We start from the raw sequence: 19,225 nt of genomic DNA on the forward strand, positions 1-19,225 counted from the left end.
ATTATTTCTGAAACACATTTAAGTTTTATTTTAGTATAAAATAATTTTTTATTCAGGTATCTTTACCTAATTACAAGATATTAAGTGACATACAGAAACCTTTCTCTAATTTGTTATCTTTTAACCACTTTTTGTTACCAGACTGATATTTAAGCAGAATGCGCTTGCTTGTTTTGTAGATATACTTTACAGGTTATTAACATTATTAATGCCTAATCTCTAATCGTTATAATGCCATTGTTGCAACTGTACAAGGTGTAGGCATAACACGATGATATAACAATCACATAAACATAAACCTGAAAAAGTCATCATGAACAATTGTAGTTTGGGGGTCACCAGCATGATAAGATCTTTCTCAATTCCTGCATCTTAAAAAGACCTACACACTTGGGGAAACCATAAAGGTATTTAATATACCATGAGGTTAGCAATAATTAGTATCACAGCTACATAGAAATCTTTACATATATTTACTTAGTTTTTAACTCTTAAGCCAAAATTTGATTTTTTAACAGGTTAAGACAGAATTCTTGTGAATTCTGTATTGACAGGAATTAAAGGACATCTTTAGAACTCTTATAAATGTAGGAAACAGTGTTAATGACCACATGTGGACTTATTAACCATTACAGGTGCATCTCATTTATACAATAACAAAATGTTTATTTAATCAAAGCCAATAGATGTAAATTTAACTAAGAGCATCTGAATCAGAAAACCTTATTTCTCCTTGCATGATCTTGGCTCTGCTTACCCTCCAGGTTTGACTCACCACTCGCACCCACCCCCAACCTCCCTTCACCTGGGAGTGTGCAGGCTGTTCCGGGATGCCTAGGGCTGCAGTGCTGGTATTCTCTGCCCTGCCTCTCGGGTAATGTTGGCCAGGCCACAGCTCCAGAGGTGGACAGGAAAGTAGCAGGGCTGATATTCCAGCACCAGCCAGGCCAAGAGCAGAGAGGACTCCAGGAGCACTCGGTGACTCGGCTGTTCCGCAGAGAAAGAAGGGTCCTGGAGAGGCTTATCTGGGCCTTGAAATCTGCTCCAGGACCTGGTTCCAGATACCAGAGAAATCTCTCTTCCACCTTCCCTTCCTTTCTGCCCCTGGCCAATGCAGTTTCTACTTTCTAAACTCTGCCTGCAGCCGCTCAGGGTGTCTGTTCATCTATAACCATATCTCTTTGGATCATGGAGCTCCAGATTCCAGGACACTGGCCAGGCTCTCAAGGTGTTCTTGTTTAGGCCACTGCCTCCAGGCTGTCCAGGCCACACTCAGGCTCCAGCAGTCCTCCCAGTCTTGAGAGAGGGGCAGACAAAGAAAGGCTCTGGCTTCCGGGTCCCCAGCTCTGCTCCCTACCCCTGCTTCCCCCTGTCTTCCCTGTAGGGTGCCACTTCTGCCTAGACTCAAAGCCTGGGCATCTGAGGACACTCAAGGACAAGGCTCTGCCCTCAGAGACATGCACACAATGGGCTGCAGTTACCTAAGACTGATCTAACATACTCAACCATGCGTGCATGGTTGGCCAAGGTTGTGGAACAGGTGTTTTGTCTAAGTGGGTAAGACACTGTTAGTCCCCTGAACTAACGAACACTGTAACCTTTTAGTAGCTGTGTTAGCTATGTAGCTGTTTTGTTGTTTTTGCTGAAGCAATGAAGACACAGGCAGGCTTGGGCTCTGATGCTGCCCTGATGCTGGTCATTGGCTCTGCACGTGTGGTTCTCACTGAGGAATTAATTAACTCACTCACGAAGGACTCTGTGGACCAAACGGACCCCTCTCCAGGTGCCTCCTGGGGAGGCTCTACCCCACACCCCCAGGAAGTTCTTCACAATGTCTGACCCATCTTTATTTATACCTTCAATCAGTAGATGTAGAAAGTAGCTCACTCTCACAGAAGAGCTGAATCAGTTCCCTTCTTCTCTCTTCCTCTTTCCTTTTTGAATTCTCTATGAAAGAAATGAACCCTCTCCTCGTCCCACCAGGAAAAACATGCGATCTCTTTCCCTCCCCAGTCGCATCTTGCCCTCACTCTGCCTGCCCCTCAGGTATGGAAAGGAAACAGGCTAGGACACCCTCACCAATGGCCCCACACGCGGGCAGGGAAAGGACACAGCCTGCTGCTGACAGCCAGATTTCCCAGGCTGGGCCTGGCCACCCTTTCCCATCCTGTGCCTCTCTGGGCCCCTGATCCTCCGCGGCCGGTGCTGTTATTGGCCCTGCCCAGCTCCAGGGTCTGGTGGCATGGGGCTGGGGAACCATCTGTTCCTGCTCCAGGTCTCCCGCCTTGGCAGCTTCCCCAAGGGAGACAATGGGGCTGTGAGCCGAAAATAGCAGGGGCAAAGGAGGCCGCTGGATCCCGGCCAGAGCGCGCCCTGGGCCCACCAGAGTCCGGCCCTGCGACATTTCCCGGGGTTGCGGCCTCGCCTGGCCTGTTCTCACTGGAAGCCAGGAGCTGGTGGAGGGGGAGGATCAATCACCAGGCCCCAGAAAGAGCACTGCGATGCGGGGTGTAGCTGGGGGCTGAAGCAGGGCAGGGCGGGGGAGGCCAAGCGGGAGGTGCTACGGGAGCCAGATGCTGCCTCTGCAGACCCTGAGAGCGCCCCCTAGCCTGGACCTCCTTCCTGTCTGGCAGAAACCGCCCTAGCCAGTAGAGGGAGAGGAGTGACACCCCACCCCAGGCTGCCTTGGCTGCTCCCACCAGCTCTGAGCTCTCCATTTAACTTAAATTTGATCAAAAAAGGACTAAGAGTTCATCTGCTCAAATATTCTCAAATGGTGAAGCAGAAGTCCAGCAACAGCCCTGAGAGCTGAGAGCCAAGGCTGGGTCCACCTCCTGCTCAGCTGTCACCCTGTGTGCCGCGGGCAGAACCCTTCCAGGGGCCCCTTCTGCGCTCTCATCCCACCCTCAGAGGGTGCTGCCTAGGACAGCCTCTCCTCCAGGTGTTCCACTGCTTCGCAGCCCTGGCCAGTAAGAAGCCCTCTTGTGTGGTGAGGTCCATCAGGAAGGGAAAGGCCCTGTCTCTCTCAAGAGTGATGAGAAAAGAACTACGAGGAAGGACAGAGGAAACCAAGGGTCGAGGCTGGCAGGCAATGGGGAGGAAGAACTAGTGGGAAAAATAGAAAACCTTTTGTTTTAGACATAGGAGCTTAACCTCTTACTTATAACCAGTTTAAGTATAGCATAATAATTTATGTAATAATTGCTGGGTTATGGCACCATAAGACCCTGGGAAAACTGGACAGGGCACCTATCAGTGAAAAAACTGGACAAACTTTGGTCTGTGCAGCTGCTCTTTCAACCACAGAGAGGAATTTTGTCTAATGGTTCCCCAGGTTCAAGGGGTTCCCAATTAGTTACCTTGACAGTTTCTTTAGATGATTCATTGTAACTGTAAACATTTTAATTTTTTTTGAGCCGGGAATCGAACTCAGGACCTTGTACTTGCCAGGCATGTGGTGGAACCACTGTGCTAAATCCCCGTCCCCTTTTAAATTATTTTATATATTATCTTTGACTAAAGAAAAACTCTTCAGTTATTGCACACAGACAATAATAAGCATTGCATTTATGAAATTAATTTTGGACATTATCTTGGTTATCTAGGTTATCTAACAATCTGGATGGAAACATGTCACCAATCTTTAAATATCTTGTTCTTATCAACTGATTTAAATTCATCTACTGTTAAGCTATGTGAACCACAAGCATTTGAGCTAATACCATGAGTGTCTACTTATTTATAAGGCAGCTAAGTAGAACATATAATTTAAGATTCACATATAGAAACATACCCGGTTTAGGTCATATAAAACCTTCATGTTCTCAGACTCTAAGTCTTCTATTTGTAAGGCCAGATGACTTTGAGGTCTCTTAATCCTCATCCTGTAACCTTTCAAGTGAACTTACTATTTCTAAAACCCTAGATAACTGGTTTTTATGTGGGGAGCCAAAAGAGCCAGAGAAAAATACAAGGAAGAATAACATTGCTTTAGGTATCTTAAACCAACAAACAATAAGGAAACAGACACACAAACAATTACTTTTACATCAGAATGCACTCTTAGAACTATTGGCTAAGTTGAGCTATAGCTGTAATAGTCTGTTGTAGGCTCATTATAAATTGACTAGACAGAGCTTTCAGGGTGACCAATTAGCATAGACATTTCTTGCAATAAACTAACACCAGCAAGGAGGTGGGAGAGAAAAATCTCTCACTATAGACTTATAACCAGAAAGACTCGAGGGGGGAACAGGCCTTGAGGTATTGTCTTTTTATTGTCTAATTTACCTTCGGAGAAAGTATCAATTTTTAATTTGACTATAGATCACATACCAAGGAGAGCAGAGGCCATGCCCCTCCCCTCCCTCCTCCCCCATGGTGGGAGGTAACAGGCTCTTCTACTCTCCTGCTCCCTACAGTTGAGGTAACCAGCAGAAGAAGCTAAAAGGGTCTGAGTTGTCCCCCTTTATATTTAGCCCAGCATTTGATTTCAAATTATTTTTCTATAATTTTGATTACTCTTTCCTTTGGGTATTAAAGACCAAGTCAAACGGAGCAGAGAGCTGAGACCTGGGAAGGAGGGACTGACAGAGCCAGGCCACAGCCCCTGATGTTCTTAGCAACAAGGAACCTTTGGACGGAACAGCCTGGGCCCCAACACACCAACCAAAAACACACACATTTCTTTTTATACACTGCATCCTCCACAAGCTTTTCCTTGACATACTTGAGCTTTCCATTTCTGTCATTCTCTCTCTATCTTTCTAGCATGGCAAAACTTTTAGCATACAAAATCCTCTCATATCAAAAGTATTTTTCTTATATTTACAGCTTTGTAAATATGTTTTTCTCTATCCCACCTACTGTAAACTTCATAACAAATCGGGCTGTGGCCACTTGGATTTTAAAGGCCACTTCTCTCTTTTTTCTTTTTCCCCTTCTTTTTCCTTTGGTCTCAGATTGTTACATTTTTAAATTTCACTGGCTGTCAACAGATTTTCAAGTAGCCTTGAGTTAGTACCCTTATTTTAACACCTGCAGAAGGCTGAGAAAAGAGCAAGTTAACCCTGTAATTGTAGTTTAAGAATTTACAACCCATAAGAAAGGTTTTAAGCATATTAATTAAATTAAAAATACCAACTTAAATTGGAAGCCAAAAGTAAAGTTATCAATTAGCCAGTATTTGTAATAACAGGTTCTTACTGTGACTCTGGGTTGGCTCTCATGCCACAGCATGTACATTTTATGGTTGGCCTTCTGTTTTTATTGGAGTGTAAGAAGTTGTGCCTTTCTACTTTTCTCCTGAGCCAAAGAAAAGGGTGGTCTTTCTCTCCCTGTGCAGCTGTGGCCACAGCACCAGAAGTTGGACCTCCTTGGCCAGCATCGGCTCCGGTGGAAGGGGAGGCCTCCATCCAGGGTGCTGGGGGCCATAGGTGGTAGGGATTCCAGAGGACCCCATGTGGAGGAGGGAACTGGAGGTAAATCCTCTCCTTTCTGGTTAAGTCCCTGAGTTTTTGAGGAAGAGAGGACAACCAGTCCCTTTCACCAACACAAAGCATAATCTGTCTCCTTCTGGGACCTTGGTCTTTTATCTTTAACAAATTCAATTAACAATTGATGTACCAGGTCCTTGTCTGATATGAACTTTGGCCAGAAGATGGTTAGAGGGAGGCTGGGGGTTTGTGGCCAAATGAAACAACAATATATTATTATGATAGCTTTCTTTTTGTTTTTTGTCCTTGGATTGTTGCCTTGAGTCCTTAACATGAGTCTGAAGGGACTATCAGTATTTCATTCCTTGAATCCCTTGATTCCCTAACCTGTCCTACTTGGGAAGCATACTTATTTCCCATTCTGTTTGTCCCAAAAGCCCAAAGCTCAATCTCTGGTGCACTGAGATGTCTTGCCTTTGGCTCCCAAAGCCTAAGGATCAGTCTTCAGTGCATGGAGATGTCTTGCCATCAGGCAATGTAAGGAAATTGGTCAGGATGGCCAGGGTGCCCTGCAACAACCCCTAATACTTTACTAATTATCTCCTTATCAAGCGACCCCTCAGCGGATCATTCCACCCTACACCATGGCCAATTTCACAGAAAGTCCAGAGCTTTCCAGGAGTCAGCTTAATACCATAGTCACCTGAATATCCCTTTTTAAAATTCTTTCACATACACTTTAGGGGAGTCAGTTTACTTTGCTTTCCATCTGTTTCCTCCCCTTAACAGACACTTTTCATCCACAAGAGAGGGAGGGGAAGGAGAAAGGTTTTAGTTGGAAGGGTCACACATGCACTTAGTTCATCTACAGCCACTCTCCTGCCAGAGATATTCCAAGCACCTCTCAGCAGTGGCCAAGCTTCCAGGGGTCCTTCGTCGCCCTTAACGGCATAAGGATTGCCACTGAACCCTGGACTCAACACTCCCTTCAGCCCTGTGGTCAGGTCAGGACCTTCCTGCTGTCTGTCTCATTCACACACAAACACCCAACAACTCTAACCCAACACCCAGTGCCCAGCACATTGGGGTGGCAGTTTTACTCCTTGTAGAACTACTCAAGCAACTCTGTACTCCAGTCTGCCACCCAGTTCCTGAGCATTGGAGTTTCAGTTGCAATAAAACTTATCTGGGCAACTCTGGGAGGTGATCAGTCTTTCCTGCTTCTTTAAAAGTGGGACTACCAAGCATAACTGGGTCTCACCCAACGTGGCAGGCAGTGCTCTCTGAACTGGTTCTAGGCCTTTGGGTTCCATTGCATGCCTGGAGCTCTTGCCCAGGCACGTCAGGAGGGGCCAACCTCCCCATGGATCAAATGGTCCACTGGTGGGCACCAGGGGAGGTCACATCTCCCAGCACTCTGAGCTTCAGACTCCAGCGACAAGGGAGGTGGAAATACACCATCTCCAAAACCCCACCATGAGCCCCAGAAATGCTGTGGGATTTCTGTGTAGAGAGTCAGGACACTGAGGCCTTTTTCCCAGGAAGCAGCTTAATTGGAGCTGGCACTGACTCAGCAGATTCATATCCAGAGGCTGAGTGTGGAACATGCCATAGTTACACCCTTTTATACAATTTTTGTGCCTTTTTCCCCCTTCTATGGGCATGCAATAACATTTTACAGTCTGCTTGGGTATACGTTAATATTCTACAGTCTGGCTGGGCCTGATTTATGTTCCAGAGTTATATCAGCGCTACACATGTGTATACAGAGGCTAATATAATGACATTATAAAAAGTTCCTGCCCAGACACATCAGGAGGGGCCCTGCCACACAAGGAGGGAGATTTATTAAAGAGATGAAAGTGGAGCCAGGCGCAGTGGCATGTTCCTGCAATCCCAGAGTTAGGCGGCTTGAGGAAGGAGAGTGCTTGAGTCCAGGGATTCTAGACAAGCCCGGGCAACACAGCAAGATTCTGTCTCAGAAATAAAATAAAAAAGAGATGAGGTTGGTTAAGATATAAAACAGTATTAAGAAACCATGTTCCCAGGCCAAATCTTACCCTTTGCACATTTTTGTCAGTAAAGTTTTACTGTAATATAATCAGAACCATTATTTTACATATTATCATGGCTGTTTTCACACTACATATTATATACATATTTTACATTTTATCTATGGCAGCATAATTCAGTAGTTCCAAGAGAATGTCTGGCCTGGGAATCTTAAACTATTTACTAACTGAACCTTTACAGGAAATACTTGCTTGATCTCTGATTTGAAGTGCTGTGTAGTCAACCAGTTGCTTCACCCCCAACCCTACCCCATGCATCACCATTAGGTCTAAAAGGGGTATACCAAAGGGTCACGGCCTTTTGTTATTGCTACACATGGACCTTTCATTTCACATTTCTATGTTGTTTCCTATCTCCTAAGCATGGCTGGATCCTATAATAATGGAGAAGGCTTTTGTGCATGTCAGAGGCAAGTCTCAGGAAATTACCTCCAATATCCTGTTCCCTAAGCCCCATTTTCTAAGTTTGATGCCCATAGAAGCAAATCTGGAGAGAGACTGAGAGAAGAACGTAGCTTATTTTGGAGGACAGAGAACTTGGCAGAAGAATGGGAAAATGATACTGAAAGAGAAACACGGGCAATAAACAATGTGTTAGCTACCAAAGTGGACAGTCAGAATTTGGTATCCAGGGAATATATGGAAAGTTATGTACAATACCTGCCTCAGAAGGAGGAAGACTTGGTTATTTGTATTCCAAACCTGGCAGTCATTGACTGACATCAATCCCCCACCACAGACTGGGCACAGTGGGCTCCAATAACCTGACAGTCTCCTCAAAAGATACAGATCCTGGTCATTGAAACTGAGGCTGATATATAGGTAAATTTTCCATGTCCCTGATAAGATGTGGGCAGAGTACCAGCATTATGAGCTGTTCCTGTCTTGGTCCTGACTTGGCTTTGTAAGTGATACTGATAGGGTTCTCTGGGATCCAGAATTCCTTTAGGGTTGACTGGAAGAAACAATGAAGAAGCATTTGAAAAAGTCTGGGGTGGCAGCCCTCTTCTGTCCATTCTGGCCCCTTTACATCTAAACACAAAGACTTTTCTGTGGCTACTTACTTTGTCAGCTGAGTGGAAACAAAGAAGTAAAAGAAGAGAAAAGAATAGAAAAAAAAGAAGAGGAGTGACTTGAGGAGAGAAGAAGAGGAAGAGAGGAAGGGATGGTGAAAGAAGGGAGGAGGGGAGTGAGGAGGAAAGAGTTTAAACAAACAAGATGCACAGAATACTTTTAAGATGTTCTGATTTTTCCTACTAAAATTCTGAATCCTAAGTTGGGTTCATGAACACCATGGTATCAAAACCTTTCTTCACAGACTGGTGAGTACAAAGGAAAGGTGAGTGAGCTACTGCAGAAGCTATCATGTGCAGTTAACCTAGGATTAGACCAGTGATCTCCAAGGTTTTGATCACTCACTGCTATCAGAAAATAAAAAGTGAGAAATTCTCATAGTATATAAATAGAAATTCCCACATCCATATGCATAAATTATATACACATCACATGCCACTACTGTTAGTAAAATTAATTATTATACAAATTAAAATATAAATAATTGTATTAATCAGTTTTCACTGCAGAGACAGAATAGCTGACAAACACAACTGGAAGAAGGAGAAGTTTGTTTTGGCTCATGGTTTCAAATGTTTCAGTCCATAATCACTGGCTCCAAGGAAGAAACCTCATGGCCAAGGGCATGGCAGGAACAGGGGTGGAAGTTATCAACTTTTGCCTCCCCAGGAAGCTGAGAGACCAGGAATGAGCCTGAGAAGAAGAGGCCAGGGATCAAATATAGTCCTCTAAAAGATAAAATAAAAATATGTAAAAGTCATAATGTATTTCCTACTCTCAGATGAATGGACACAACATATGAAACTGGTGGATTTAAATTTTTTTTGTCATTGTTTGTTAGCATTTTCATAGTACCTGGTATTCTATTTGGAAGAGTTTTGTTCAAAAAGGACATTTTAGTACTGTAAGTCCTGGAGGTACATGTAGGCCAGGACAAATCAAAGAAAAGAAAAATATCTCTTTAGATATCTTTCAATCCATGATTATTTCCAGTTCCTGAAAGGGAATTCTATATTACAAAGGACCCAGGGTCCTGAATCTCTAGAAATGTGGCTCATTTTTATCGTGTATATAGTGATCTGTATGTATGTTTGCAAATTATTTGGTACTTCTTTTATGTTAGTCGGCTTTCAATCCCTATAACAAATACCTGAAGCTGTGAACACGTAAAGGTGAAAGGATTGTTTTTGTTCAGTTTTGGAGGCTCCAGTCAGATTAACTTAGTCTTTTGCTTTGGACCTGTGGCAAGGTAACACATCATGACCAGAGCACATGGCAGAGAGAGAAAGGTCAGGATATCCCCCTACTTCCCTACAAGCATGAGCCCTAATGATCTAAAGTTTGTCCACTAGGCCTCACCTCTTAAAGTTTCCAGCACCTCCTACTAGTACTACCCTACAGACCAATCCTTTATCACATAGGCCTTTGAAGAAAGTCAAGACCCAAAATTTAGCACTTCTCCATTGGAGGCAAAGTCTAATTCCTTTTCCTTTGAATAGGGGTGACAGTTAAGTTAGTGACTTTATTCTCATGAAGAGAATATGGCAGAAATAATCCAACATGACTTCCCAGGGACTAGATCATAAAAAGACCACTCCTTCCTGATTCTCTCTTGCTTAAATTCCTTCTTGAGGTGATGGAAGGGGTGGCTACCATGCAGCCAACTTCTTAGCCATGTGAGTGGCAATGGCTGTTAATCCTGATATGTCAACTTCATTGGATAAAAATACCTGGCATAGTAGTACAGCACACTCCTGAGAGGTAGGGTCATGGAGGCATAGTCTCAGGTAATACCTTTCCTCTCTGGCATTGTTTCCCTGCTGTGCTTCCTGGCTGCCATGAGGTGAGCAGCTTTCCTCTCCCAGGCCCTTGGTGACAGCTGACCATGGACTGAAACCCATAAATCATGAGCCAAGTTAAATCTTCTTTATGTTGTATTAGATATTTTATCCCACTGACAGGAAAGCTAACTAATACGGTGAGTGGTTCCTTGAGTCCCAGTCAAGGGTTAGATCATTTCATTATTAGCCAACATGGCTTTAGCTTCATGAGAAAACTTGAGCCAGAACCATACAGCCAACTTGCATTTGTCTAACCCACATAAATCAGGAGATTTTTTAAAATGCTTTTTGAGGTTATTAAATTATGGGATGATTTGCTACACAATGTGTGATGTTCGGTGTATATGACATTTGCATAGGTGATTGCATAAGAAAATAAAGGAAGAGAAACTAGAAAATAAAATTATTTTAAACTTGTGTAACAGTTTCTTATTTAACTACTGTGATGGTTAATTTTAAGTGTTAACTTGACTGGGCTAAGAGTTGCCAAGGTAAATGATAAATAGTACTTCAAGGTGTTTCTGAAAGAAACATTTGAATCAGTAGACTGAGGAAAGAAGATGAACTCAACAATGTAGGTCAGTGTCACTACCCACTGGGGCCCTGGAGGAAAGGAAAGGTGGAGGAAGGTGACTGCTCTCTTCTTGACCTGGGTATCTATCTTCTCTTGCTCTCAGATGCTAGCACTCCTGGCTTTCAGTCCTTTGGGTTTGGACTGGAGCTGCACCATCAGCAATGTGGGGCTCCCTTTGTAAATGTTAGACAGTGGCCCTCAGCCTTGTACATAAGCCAATCCCTCATTTAAGAAATCCCTTTCCATGTATGGATGTATGCATCTATCTATCTATCTATCTATCTATCTATCTATCTATCTATCTATCTGATTGTTTCTGCTTTGTGAAACACCTTAATAGAGCTATGTATAAGATCTGCACAGCACATACAGCTTCATGCATCTCAATGAGTTCTATCTCATGTTATGTTTTTCATTCCATCATCTACTACCTATAGGTCTGTCTGAGCCCCTGAATGCATGAGCAGGAGCTCACACCCCAACACCAGGTCCTCCAAGCCCTGCTGCCCCTTTCTTACCTCCTCGTGTAGAATCCCTCATAAACACTGCTGTCTCCTCACTGTCCTATTCTCTGCCACTCTCTGTTGGTGTTCACATAGGTTTGTGGCTCTCTAACTAGAATGCCCTGTTCTTTCCACTCCTGTCCAAAAGCTTCTGCCCTTCACAGGTCTCCTGGGTCACTCTTCCACCTACTTCTGCCCACCATGAGCATTCTCTTCTCTAATGCTTACAAGTTGGTCAGCGCCTCTCCACACACTCCTGGACAGTTTACCAAATGCTGCTGCTGACTACTTTTACTTCTAACTTGGCTTCTGATTCAGGTTAATAATGATAATATATTCATCTGTACTTGAATAATTGCCATCTTGATTACATATATAAGATAATCTTCAAAACATAAATGGGAAATATGTTTATGTGTACATGCATGTATATATATGCACTTGTACATGTACACTGTTCCATATATATATACATATATATATATAGTCTTCAACAAGAGACAGATAGAGACTTAAGTACTAGGTTACACTGAAACTAGTAGAGTGACTTTGGAAAATATACTGAAGCTGGGCCTTAAATTGAAAATTATGATGTCCATTTCATAGGTTTTCTAGGAGGACTAAATAATGCTCTGATAATATTGAATATCATTTGTGGCAATCTTCTATGTGCCAGGCACTGTACTAAACATTTTACATACCTTCTTTCATGTCATATGTCTTAACATTGTACCCTGTAAAGGCCTCTGAGAAACCTGAAGAAACGTGTGTACAGTACAGAGTATTCCTGAGCACATAGTACAAATACAGCCAGGTGTGGCCAGTCTCATTCCTGGATGAAATTGGAACAGCAGGAGAAGGAGAGCAAGGAACAGGCCAAAGGGTGCCTGTAACACACCCTCTGCTGAACAGGCTGCCCTGAATGTGAGAGCAGTGCCTGAATGATTACACCTTTTAAACAATGTCCCTGTTTGTTCTTACTACTATAATAAACCAGGCTCAGTAACAGTCAATTATTTAAATATTACATTTACTTATATGACAAGAGTAACACCACTATAGGGTGAATATGCATTTGAAAAGACAAGCATGGGGAAATAGCTTTCAGTGGTATCAAAAGAAGGTGTCCTGGTGTGTGGGGCCATGTTGGTAAGCACCAGTGCATGAGGCTTCTAGTCCCTGAAATACATGGATATCTGCCAGGGCTACATCTCCACAATGAACCCAGACAGAGAGGCTGACAGGACTGGAAAAGCTATTCCATCTTCCACCCTGTTCTTTGAATCCTCAGAACACAACTTCTGCTTTGTTATGGCTCTATGTAGAAGGGTCCTCAAGATAGCCACCTGGTCAACCCCCCACTTCACTTAGCTCTGCAGTCAAATTCCAAGCCACTGGAGACCTGTGTAGTGGCCCTATCTAAAAGAGTACCCTTCCCACCTCTACCTAACCTCTATCCACCATCCTGCTGGCTTGTGCTTCATAGCATTTATTACTGTCTGACACTTTAAATGTAACTTCCTTACTTGATTACTATGATTTTATTTATCTGTACATTTATTATTCATACGTTCATAATTTTATCCATTCATGTTATCTGCCTCTCCACATAGAATGTACACTGCAAGAAAAGAAAAACTTTCTGTGTTCGTTGAAGCACTTCAAACATTTATGGTAAAAATCACCATATTATAAGTGTCCTAGTCTTCTCAGATTGCTGTAATAAAATACCGTAGTCTGTCTAAATTAAAAAACAAACATTTAATTGGATGCACTGGCTCACACCTGTATCCTCAGCACTCTTGGAGTCTGAGACAAGAGAATATCAAATTTGAGCCCAGCCTGAGCAAATTAGTGAGACCCTGTGTCAAAATTTAAAATAAAAATGAAAAGGGCTGGGGTTGCAGCTCAGTGTGAAGGCCCTGGGTTCCATCTCAAGTGCCACAAAGACAGACAAACAAAAGCATTTGTTCTCATAGTTCTGGATGCCAGGAAGGCCAAGATCCACGGTCTGCATGGTAGGGTCCTGGCAAGCACTCTCTGGAGGGACATGGTTGCATCCTCGTGTGTCCTCTCAGGGTGGAGACTCTTCATCTCTTCTTACAAGGGCACTGACCCCATCATGGGGCTACATCTTCACAACCTCATTTGAACCTAACTATCTCCCAACAGCCCCTCTTCCCAGGGCTATCACATTACCCATTAAAGCTTCAACATAAATTTTAGGAAGACACAAACTTTTAGTTTATAACAGAATGAGTAAATATTTTTTTCTAAAAAAGGTTTATCTTTATCTTTATTTAGAAGTTTATTTGCTAATTTGTTTTTAAAGGAGAGTTATAAATAAGTTGCAAGAATTACTAGAGTTGTGCCCACTGTCGCTTCCCTTGAGTCTCAGGTTAAGTTGCTGATTACATTGAACGAAGGAAAAAGTACATATTGAATGTGTCTTTGCTTAATCCAAGGATTTGTACAATAAATTCAGCTGATTACTCCGGCTCAGTGTTATGCTACACTAAGAGCACTGAGTTGCTCAAATTTGAACCATAGAGAGGCTGTGGTCCAGACAAGTTAAAGAGCTTGTTCAAATCATATAATGTTTTAGTAATGGATGGAAGGTGACTGAAGTTAGAACACAGAAATCTGGATTCCAACCTAGTGAGTTCATTTTTTCACTAGGCAAAAACAGGAAATCAGTTGCATGTGTGCCACTGGCCCCTACCAGTGTACCCTCAAGATTATAACCAGCACTGATGATTTGCCATCTCCAAGTTACGCCCTCCCCTGGACCTAGTTACGGTTCCAGGAACATCCTCAACACAGCGTTCCATTCAGCTTCTGCCACATCTGGATGTTAAAAGAGATAAACACCCCTTCTTGCTGCTTATCCAATCGGCTCTTTAGCCTCTTCCCAGTTTCCTAGTCACAAGACGGAGACAACACATAACTTTAGTTCTAGAAAGGGTCTTGCAGGGGCTACTTCCTGGGAAGCTTTGCGAGTTGTTCAGCACCATTTCAACCTGTACACAATATGCACAAGCATATTACTGTTATTTTGATATATTACGCTGGAATAAACTGTGTATTTTATACACACACAGAGGCATAAAATAGTATTATAAATTATGTGTAAAGACAGAAGTTGATGGTTTAAAATATTTATTTCATTGCCATAACAGATACATCTCATATTTATGCTTTACAGAAACTAGAAAGAACAAATCTAATCTTTTGGTGCTAGATGACTGCATGTTCCAAATGGTGCTAAATCTTGCATGCCTGCAGTATCAGATTCCTCAAACTGGTCTTGATAAGGTATGCATGCTTATTTATTTGTGTTGCACAGGCTAAGATCAAGAACAGTCATCATTCCCAGGGAACCTGGTTTATACCTGCTACAGTTTGGGTCTAGGGTGTCCCACAGGGCACATGTGTGAAAGGCTTGGTCACCATCCTATGGCACTTCTGGGGGGAGGTGAAAGCTCAAGAGGTGGAGCATAGGAGAAGGAAGTGAGGTCACTGGGAATGTGCATTTGAACTTGATATTGGGACCCCAGTCCCTTTTCGCTCTTTTGCTTCCTGGCCACCATGAAGTGAGCAAAACATCTCTCTCATGTACTCCCATTTCAAGGCACTGCACTACCACAGGTCCAAAGGCAACACAGCCAGATGACCATGGCCTGAAATCTCTGAAACCAGCAGCCAATATAAACTCAGGTATTTTGTCACAGTGACAAAATGCTGACTAACACAGTACCTGAGCAATACTTGTGATGTATAATTATTTTGCAAAGTGGTAGTAAAAGTGAAATTTCTTTATATATAATTTTTTAGTTACCATCTGGGTTCTAATTAAAATTCACTTTCGGTATTTGTAATAGCATCAGCTAATGTTATCCTCTCATTATATAATAATTACATCTGTGGCTTTTGGTTTTGTTTTTAATTAGCTTCCACAGTTCTCTACAAATGACATACAGCAACCAACACAGGTCAATTTTTTAATAGTAGATAAAAGCTTAAAGAACCAGGAAAGCATTCAAAGATAGCTAGCTTCCCAGGAATTAAATGTCACTGACTTGTGGTAAACTTGAGTTTATTTCATTCATTCTTTTTCTTTCATCTTTTCTCTCATTTTTAGCATTTCCTATAAATGGACTACTGTAGAGGGACTTTATGAATATTTTGTAAAGGTAAATAAATACCTGTGATGATTGCTTGTGTAGAGGAATATCATGGCATATTTTTCCAGTTCCATTCATTTTCCATCCTTGTCATGGAAGGCTGGAAGGCTAAGGGTTCAGTGTCACATGTAAGTATTATCAGAAGGGTGACCCCAAGAATCAACAGTAGTGCCCAGGTGGAGAGCTGGTTGTAGAGTTGCTGAAAATGGAGAGAGAGAAGGGGATGAGGAACCTACGACACAACTAAACTGGGACAAAATCCTGGGAGCTGTAGCTCCCACAAAAGCAGGGAGAATAGCATAACCCAAATCAAGAAACAAAGCTAAGGAGGCAACAGAATGCAGACCAAGTTAGTGAAAAGTGGTCAGAGGACAGTAAGCAGGTCGCCATGTGCATGCAGTGGATAGGATTGTTGGAATTCTGGCCAGTGCTGGAGCTAGGCATGAATGTGTGGGTGCAGGTCAGAAGGGAGAGGTCAACCTTTCAGAAGAATTCCTAGCAGCTAATGCTTCAGTGTAACCTCGCTTTGGGTGAAGGGCAGGTGACATGAGGAGACTTCTGGCCCAATACAGTGTCCCAGCTTCCACTTTGATTTCACCCCTACCCTCGTGCTCTCCGGATCACATGGCACCTACCTTTGGAAAACAGGTTCAGAGAACACCTGAGGCAGTTTCCAAGATGAGGTGTTCTACCAAGTAAAGACTTCCTGGTCCAGGGAGTCCTCAGAGAAATCTCGGTACTCTCTGTCTGTTGTGGAAAAAAGCATTGTGAGTTAGTGCACCAGTTTTGTCACTAAATACTGACTGTACAACTCAGAGCCTCAGTTTCCACATTTGCAAGACTGGGGTGAGAACACAACCAGAGGTGCCAGAAAGAGCAGACAGATGATGACCAGACACTTTTGAAAGTGCTGTAAAGTATTGTTTCTCTACATGACCCCAAGGGAATTTTCAACGAGAAAAGTACCTGTGGCAAATTTCAAAATGTTAGGTGTGGGGAATTAGAAAAACAAACTGGGAAGCACAAAATAGTAGGGAAGTAGAGGAACATGAATGATAGGTGCTGCTTTAAGTCCTTTCACATTTCTTTCTTGATTAATTTTCACCAAAACCTTACAGAGCCCATGCAATCCCCCAGCTCCTACAGACAAGCTTGCTCCCCAAGCTCACAGCGCTGGGCTCGTCAGGAGAGACTCTGGCTTCTGCTGCTTCCGAAGCCCTCGTGCTTCCCCTGGGTGGTAACAACTCAGGGCTTCTGCAGGAACCTCAGACATTCCTGTCACTGTGGCCTCTCCTTGTCCCTTAATTCTCCCCAGAACTGACCCCGCAGGAAAGCACACGTGATGTCCTATCTTTGTCATGTCATGTTTCCCTAGTTCTTCCAAACTCTGATTACTGCTTTTTCTGGCCATCTTTCCACCAGTCTTCTGCTTAGCGTCTATTTATGCTGTGTGAAATCATGCAGCTGGTTAAACTGGAAACCAAAGACACTCTTGGAAAACAAAGTCTTGGAAAACGAACACCACCCAAGCCTACTTTCATCTGGTACCTACAGAAAAGAGGATTTGGTTAGAGCAAGCTCAGGAGGGAGGCTGGAGGTATGTGTGACGTGTAACCTAATCTCAGCCACTGGACTGGATTTTTGCAGGAGAAATAGTCACTCTGGTTTAAATATATGTCAAAGTCACCGGATGTGAAAACTCTGGAAAGGCCAGGCAATTATAGCAACTTTATATTCAAAACCAAAATTCAGCAGCCATGTGCTGACTGCATGAGATTCCATGTCAGGGGTTGTTATTGAGCTGAACATAATAGTTCTTGTAGATAACTACTGTCCTGTATCCTGAAAAACTTGCCAATTCACGTTTACCTCCAATCCTTATGAGACTGGCACTACCCCCATTTAAAATCTTTCAATGTCTCCCTCACTGCCTAAAGATCAATTCTAGGTACCAAGGCCAGCATCAAAGCCTTCCAGTCAAGACCCTAAACTGTGTATTCTGCCCTGGCACGTAAGACCTCCCTAAAAGGGACACCGCGCCCTGGTATTTGTGTCCCTCAGAGCATGCCTGTGCATTTCCAATTGTGTCAGTCTCTCTGCCCCCGCTCTGTACCCTCCGCTGCACTTTCCAGCAAAGCCAATCAGCGTCTTTCTACACTTACTTTCCCTACAGAAGCCGAACATGTCCCATTTGCCCTTCTCAGTGTCCATGGGCATCAGCGTCGACATAAAGGGACCCTACTACCAGAGTGAGATCTACTTAGGAGCAATGAAGACTGTCCAAGCGCTGCCTCCTTACACACTGCCTCTCACAGCGACCCCACAGAAGCCTGTGACATTGGGACTAGAGAACGCCTCACAACAGTGCGGTGACTGAGGTGTGGGGTGGCCACACTCTCAGCTGTGCTTGGAGAAGGGCTTTAATGCTTTCCTGCAGTGTTCCCAGGGAAGCTTGTCTCCTTAGGGTCTGCAACACCCATGCTACTGACGACAAAACAGCCCCCAGTTTTTCTGCTTACTGTAGGTCCTGCACTCCTTTGCTCTCTACCATCTAGCACCGGGAGGAGAAATTTATAACACCAGCCACTGCTGATGAGTCTCTACATCCTCGCTGTTCCTCAGTTCTTCGCAGGTTACATCTCAGCCTCCTCACTGAGGTGGGGCACGGTGCCTGAGTGGCGGCCCGGACAGGGTTGCAGACAGGATTTTGATCTAGGTCAGGCTGCCGACTGGATTCTCGGACATCAGACACAAGAAGCTGGAAGACTGGGACAGCCATGGGCAGACTGGATAACTCGGCCTCCGTAGGTCCACAGAGAAGACCCCGGAAGGGCCCTGGTCACACCTGGAATGCCTTGGTGAAGCACAACAGTCCCATTCAGAAAATACCGTGCACCCACTCGGCATAAGCAGGGCACCCGAGGGACCCCCGTTCCTCTCTGGCTTCTTCCGATGGCAGTGGACGGCCGACTGTCCAGACAGAAACCGCTCCCCGCAGCTCCCAGGAGGGTCAGCCGTCACCGCCTCCCGCCTCCTCCCGCCCCTCCCGCTCTCTGCATTCTCCGCGCTTCTCGTCCTGCGGAAATGAGCACAGCAGAGCCACAGGGAGTGGCTTTCCGGGCGCCTGCGGGAACATTCATATTAATAGCTTGTTTCTTCTCACTTGCTTCCTTCTCCATCCTCAAGGGGGAGGAACCTCTCCTTGCTCTCCGTGCCAGACAGCTGGTTTGTTTGAAGGCTGCTGCGGCTCCGGGCCAGTGACGTCTCCGGTGTAATCCGGCCTCCCAGCGCAGGCAGGTGACGTCCCCGCTGCCACCTCAGCCAGGCTGCAGATCTCCGAACCATGCTTCCTTTGGGAGCAGGGAGAGTCTCTACAGAGTGAGAGGCGGACCGTGTGACCAAAGCCCACTGAAGACGTGGCCACTTAATAATCAGTGGTTCCGGAGCCAGGTTGTGTGCTAAGCATTTCTGCATGGCTCATTGCCTATCAGCAGCACAACTCCGCCAGGCTAATATGTGTATCTCCCTTTTACAGACTTGGA

The 19,225-nt window shown here is 44.1% G+C and overlaps 1 long non-coding RNA gene across 1 annotated transcript; it reads right to left on the reverse strand.

Moving 5' to 3' along the window:
• Positions 1–15,619: 15,619 nt before the first annotated feature.
• LOC110347685 (uncharacterized) lies at positions 15,620–18,956 on the reverse strand. Its single transcript, XR_002392408.2, has 3 exons — positions 18,203–18,956; positions 16,319–16,430; positions 15,620–15,882 (listed from the first exon to the last, which is right to left on the reverse strand). It is a non-coding gene; the product is annotated as an uncharacterized LOC110347685 (long non-coding RNA).
• Between the last annotated feature and the right edge of the window lie 269 nt (positions 18,957–19,225).

This window comes from Heterocephalus glaber, unplaced genomic scaffold, assembly GCF_053883595.1.
Source record: "Heterocephalus glaber isolate CG9 unplaced genomic scaffold, H.glaber_assembly_v1.0 deba00000281, whole genome shotgun sequence".
Classification (NCBI taxonomy): Eukaryota; Metazoa; Chordata; class Mammalia; order Rodentia; family Bathyergidae; genus Heterocephalus; species Heterocephalus glaber.